Here is a 6,228-nt window from a genome sequence, read left to right on the forward strand (position 1 = left end):
TCATTTATGTTATGTATAACAAAGAAAAGAAAAGAAAAACCCCAGGTTCCTAATACATTTTATAGCAGCAGCCACAGCAGCCACAGGAAGAAAGAAGTTGAGAGAAAAGAAGAAAAAAAAAAAAAAAAAGGGGATTGCAAACAAGGAGTAATTTTTGGGTGTGGTAGGTCTTCATCTTTCTTCTTTTCTTTGTTTTTGTTCTTTATCCTTACTCTATTATTATTTAGTTCATTGATAGAGAGGTTGTAGATTTATGTATTTTGTATATATGTATACTGTTAAGAAATCTAAGGAGTTAAATTCATGTATAAAGAATCAGTGTGAATCTTAGTTCAAAAATTCTGCACATAATCGCAAACTTTTAAAATCAAGAAACAATATCAAACGGATGAATTTTAATCTGAAATTTTTACAGTAGATCAATTACATATTGAATTGCATATCTGAATTTTTTCATAATTTTTGGGAGTCAAAATTCATATAAATTGAGGTATCCAAATCTGTCCAGGAAACCAGTCCAAAACAGTAAATTCGGGAGTGTTGTTCTCTTGGGGTATAAATCCAAAAATTATCAAATTAGTGTCATTAGAACCAGTTACGAGTCTAGTTTCGTATGTTTTTGGCCTTGCATTGATTGCTCGTGTATATTAAGAGAACCGTCAATTTCTTTAAAGTGCTGCAGAAAACGATCTGTTTGGATATAATAAATTGTAGATAATTATTTTGATAAGAAAATCAAGTGAAACAAATTGAGTTTAAAACTTAGGATATATTAGTTGATATCTGGAGGTTTTTGGAATTTTTCGAATAGCGTGGAGTGGGTTTTGTAATTTTCAAAGTTAGGGAATAGATTGAGAAAATTTGTTTAAAACTCTGTTTTATCTCAAAGTGACATTTAATTAAGTTTCAACCGGAACCCATGTCTTGGGTGATTTTAAACCTTGAAGAACATGAACTTAGGTAATATTTAAGAGTAACGGTGAGTTGGGTTGAGCCGTGTTAGTGCGCTTTAGTTTGAGGTTACTTAGTTCCTATTTTTTTTAGTATTTTTAAATTAGTTGTGACGTGTAGTTTTTATACTTGGTTCAGGGCACTAGTTGGACTTTTACACTCTATACGAGGATTATATTATTTCGTTTTCAGGTGAGTAGTTTCATGCTACGTATTTTTATAAATGTTCCCCTACCCTGAACTGTTGAAAAATTAAATTGTTGTTTCATGATTAAACTGTTTTGATAAATTATTATATTATCAATTGAATGAAATTATTTCTGAAACATGTGTGAACTTGGCATACTGTAAACTATTTGTTTTGGTCTCATGTTTATAATGATGAACTACCATGTTTTGCGAAACTGATGTGTATTGATTATTGGGACCATGTGTGTATTTAGTCCAGGGAAATTATTCCACTGTGTGTGGTGACTCTGGGCACTAGGGAACAGATCTGGGTTGGACTGTGATGACTCTAGTGCTCAACGATTGTAAGGAAAAGACCTTTATAAACAACTAGGTGACCTTCAATCGGATCGTCTTTGAGAAAAGGCCCAGGTGCCACCCTGAGGATGACTCTTAGTTCGGTATTGGATGCAACGGGGCTTATAGCCTTGAGAACTGTGTGGCAGATTATTTGTTTTTCTTGGTACCCAGAAAATTATTGGTGTTCATGTTATAATCTGTTTTAAGTGGAAAATGTTGTTTATCATGTTCTTGCGAGACATGAGTATTTTAAGTGTTGAATTGTGGAACCTTCGTTTTGAAACAGATTGTATTTACCAAACTGTATGCCAATCTAGTTTCTGTGATATACATCTTATTTTTGAATTGAACCCTGTTTTCAAAACTGTATTTACTATCCATGTTGCTACTCACTGAGCTATCAGCTGACTTAGTTGTTTACCATTTCCAGGTGTTAGAAGGACTTAGAGTGGACTCATGGCGTAGCGGGGATTCAATTGCATGGACCTCTAGGGCATTCCTTTAGTTTAGAGTGTTATGTCAAGTTTGTGCATATTTATATTTATTCTTATCGAAGTTCATTTAGGATTATTTTTTATATGTGGGTTGTTTATATCCCATAAGTTTGGATGGTTTTTTATTACGGTTGATTTTGCGGTTTATAATTGTGACATGTTTGGATTGAGTTTTGGTTATTTATTATTGGACTATTGTTCAGTTGTTCAATGTGATTGGATTCGTGTTTAGGCTTACGTGTGCCTTGGGCTAAGTCCCTGTGGGCCACGGCCGGTCATGCCCGGATTTGGGGTGTGACAATTGTGGCATCAGAGCTATAGATTTGTCAAGTTACATACCTTGCATTTCATCATTTAGAAAAGGTTCGAGTCCCTATTGTACTTAGTAGTGTTTGGTTAAATTAGTTTTGTTTAAGCTTTTGTTGAATCGTTCTTGATTTCATTTTGAAGGTTAAGAGTTGGCACCTAGATATCTACACTGATTGTCTATTCCTAGTGAGCCTTTGATGTTTGTTTTACCTTGTCTACTCCATTAGGTGGAACAGTAGTATTGGGAGAAACAATGGTGTTAGGGGATGATTGTAGATCTTGTGAGATAGAGATGAATGATAGAATTTTTTCAGTAGATTTGACTTCTTTAGAGATGAAGGATTTTTATGTGATTTCGGGGATGGATTGGTTGACCAAGCATCATACCTCTGCTGATTATTTTAGAAAGATGGTAGTTTTTGCTATGTTGGGACAACTTGAGTTTTTCTTTTAGGGAGATAAGAAAGGGTCTTCTATCTGTTTTACTTCTTCCCTTTAGGCTAACCGAATCTTGAGAAAAAGGTATCATGGTTACTTAGCTTGTGTGGTGAGTATTGAACTGCCATAATGGAAGTTAGAGGAGTTGCCTGTAGTGAGTGATTGTGTTGATGTTTTTCTAAAGGATCGACCTAGACTTCCTCTAGATCGTGAGGTAGAATTTTCCATTAACTTGGTCCCTGACACAACACTTATTTCTAAAGCACCCTATAGAATGGCGCCGTTGGAGTTGAGGGAGTTACAAACTCAGTTATAGGAGTTGTTAGACAAAGGTTTTATTAGGCCTAGCATGTCACCTTGGGGAGCACCTGTGTTATTTGTGAAGAAGAATGATGGGTCTATGAGATTGTGTATTGATTATGTGGGAACCGAACAAAGTCACAATGAGACATAGGTGTCCTTTGCCATGTATTGATGACCTATTTGACCAATTGCAGGGAGCTTAGATATTCTCTAAGATGGACTTGAGGTCAAGCTATCACCAGTTGAAAGTAAGGGATGAGGATGTTCCTAAGACCGCTTTTAGAACCCGTTATAAGCATTATGAGTTCTTGGTGATACCTTTTGGTCTCACAAATGCACCAGCCACATTCATGGATTTAATGAACAGAGTATTTAAACCCCAACTGGATACAATTTGTGGTAGTGTTTATTGATGATATCCTAATTTATTCGAGGAGTAAAGAGGAGCATGAGCAGTATTTGAGGGTAGTATTTTAGATCCTTAGGGAGAAGAGACTGTATGCAAAATTTAAGAAGTGTGAATTCTGGTTGAGCAGTGTATCCTTTTTGGGTCATGTAGTGAGTAAAGATGGGGTATCTGTGGATAGCACGAAGGTGACAGCAATTGTTGATTGGCCACGACCTACTTCTGTGACGGAGGTACGTAGCTTTCTAGGGCTTACTAGGTACTACAGACGGTTTGTGGAAGGATTCTCCTGTATTGCTTTGCCACTTACCAATCTCACCAGGAAAGGGGTAAAGTTTGAGTGGAATGATGATTGTGAGCGTAGTTTCCAAGAGTTTAAACAGAGATTGACATCAGCTCCAATCCTTGCCTTACGTATAGATGGAGGTGGTTTTGTGATTTATAGTGATGCTTCACGACAGGGTTTAGGATGTGTGCTCATGCAGCATGGGAAGGTGATTGCTTATCCATCACGATAGTTGAAAATACATGAGAGAAACTATCCTACGCACGACTTGGAGTTAGCAGCAGTGATTTTTTCTCTTAAGATCTGGCGGCATAATTTGTATGGAGAGTCATGTGAGATTTACAGTAATCATAAGAGTTTGAAGTATATTTTCACACAGAAGGAACTAAATTTGAGGCAAAGAAGATGGCTTGAGTTACTAAAAGATTACGATGTGAATATTTTATACCATCCGGGGAAGGCAAATGTGGTTGCAGATGCCTTGAGTAGGAAGGTCACAGTTGGAGATGTAGTTGCTTTGTCTATTGAGAGTTGCTTGGTGGAAGACATGAGACGTTTGAGGCTTGAGGTTGTTACACCTGGTAATAGGGTTTATTGTAACAGTTCAGCCAACCTTGAGAGAACGGATTCGTTTAGCACAGGAGATTGACCCCCAGTGTGAGCGTATTAAAAGAGAGATGGCAGAGGGTAAACACGTAGACTTTGTGGTTAGTGATGATGGGTTGCTTAGATTCCGTAGCCGAATTTGTGTTCCTGCTAGTGGTGATTTGAGGAAGGAGATTATAACGGAGGCACATAGTTCTAGTTACAGCATTCATCCTGTAAGCGCACTAAGATGTATTGGGATCTTCATGAAAATTTTTGGTGGAATGGTATGAAGGGAGATATTGCAGAATTTGTGGCTCAGTGTTTGGTGTGTCAACAGGTTAAAGTAGAACATCAGAAACCTGCGGGGAAACTACAACCCTTGCCTATACCGGAGGGGAAGTGGGATCATGTTACCATGGACTTCGTGTGCGGATTACCTCGTACTAGTAGTAATCACAATGCAGTTTGGGTAGTTGTTGATAGATTAACCAAGTCAGCACATTTTATTGCAGTACGGATGACTTATTCTCTAGCTCGATTTGCACAGTTGTATGTGAAGGAGATTGTTAGATTGCATGGGGCACCAGTGTCAATAGTGTTAGATCGGGACCCTTGTTTTGTGTCTAAGTTTTGGGGTGCGTTACAATCAGCTATGGGTACTCGGTTAAAATTTAGTTCAGCTTATCACCCTCAGACAGATGGGCAATCGGAGAGGACTATTCAAACTCTTGAGGATATGTTGAGGGCTTGTGCTTTGGAGTGGAGAGGTAATCGGGATGATTATTTGCCACTTATGGAGTTTGCATATAATAATAGTTATCATTCTAGTTTGGGAGTAGCCCCTTATGAGGCTTTGTATGGAAGGAAGTGTAGGTCTCCTTTGCGTTGGTATGAGGTTGCTGAAAGGCAAATGTTGGGACCTGATTTGGTGGAGGATGCTACACAGAAAATTATCACCATCAGAGAGAGATTATTGACAGCTCAAAGTGGACAAAAAAGTTATGCTGATCATCGTAGGAGAGACTTAGAGTTTCATGTGGGGGATATGGTATTCTTGAAAGTATCACCATGGAAAGGAGTGATCAGGTTTGGAAAGAAAGGAAAGTTGAGTCCTAGATACATTGGTCCATTTGAGGTATTGGAGAAGGTTGGTGAGGTTGTGTACCGTGTTGTTCTACCCCCTAGGTTGGCAGGAGTGCATAATGTGTTTCACGTGTCTATGCTGAGGAAATATGTGCATAGTTCGTCGCATGTGATAGATTATGAGCCACTTCAGATTAGAGAGGATTTTTCGTATGAGGAGATGCTTGTTCAGATTTTGGATTCAAAAGAGAAAAGGTTGCGTACAAAGGTCCTTAAATTGGTTAAGGTACTGTGGCGTAATCATCTAGTTGAAGAGGCGACTTGGGAATGCGAGGACGAGATGCGCGAGAAGTACCCACATCTATTCTCATGATTTATTCAGGTTAGTTTCGAGGACGAAACTTTTTTTTAGTGAGGGAGAATGTGAGAACCCAAATATAAAAATTAAGTAAATAATTAAATAATAACAATAATAATATTACAATCTCAAATATTTTGATGGTGAATCTTAAAGTGCAAATTAAATATTTTGAGGGTCTTTTAATTAATTTTAAAACCTAAAATAAATTTATGGTGAAAGTCTTCAATTTAAAGGCAAGATTTATTATTTTAATAAATAAATAAATAAATAAATAAATAAAATTAAGTGTCAAATTAGTAAGCATATTTTGATCTAATAGTAGTTGTATTTTATTTAAATTAATGGAGAGATAAAATAAAATAAAATAAAACACAGAACATTTTTGTCTAGAGTCATTTATGTTATGTATAACAAAGAAAAGAAAAGAAAGACCCTAGGTTCCTATTACATTTTATAGCAACAGCCACAGCAGCCACGGGAA

The 6,228-nt window shown here is 37.0% G+C and overlaps 1 long non-coding RNA gene across 1 annotated transcript; it reads left to right on the top strand.

Annotated features, from left to right (window-relative positions):
- Positions 1-85: 85 nt before the first annotated feature.
- Positions 86-2,273, top strand: LOC145802017 (uncharacterized). The gene is made up of 3 exons (XR_014344172.1): positions 86-163; positions 1,090-1,143; positions 1,910-2,273. It is a non-coding gene; the product is annotated as an uncharacterized LOC145802017 (long non-coding RNA).
- The last annotated feature ends 3,955 nt before the right edge of the window (positions 2,274-6,228 follow it).

This window comes from Camellia sinensis, chromosome 11 (genome assembly GCF_055761805.1).
Source record: "Camellia sinensis isolate YWXY chromosome 11, ASM5576180v1, whole genome shotgun sequence".
Classification (NCBI taxonomy): Eukaryota; Viridiplantae; Streptophyta; class Magnoliopsida; order Ericales; family Theaceae; genus Camellia; species Camellia sinensis.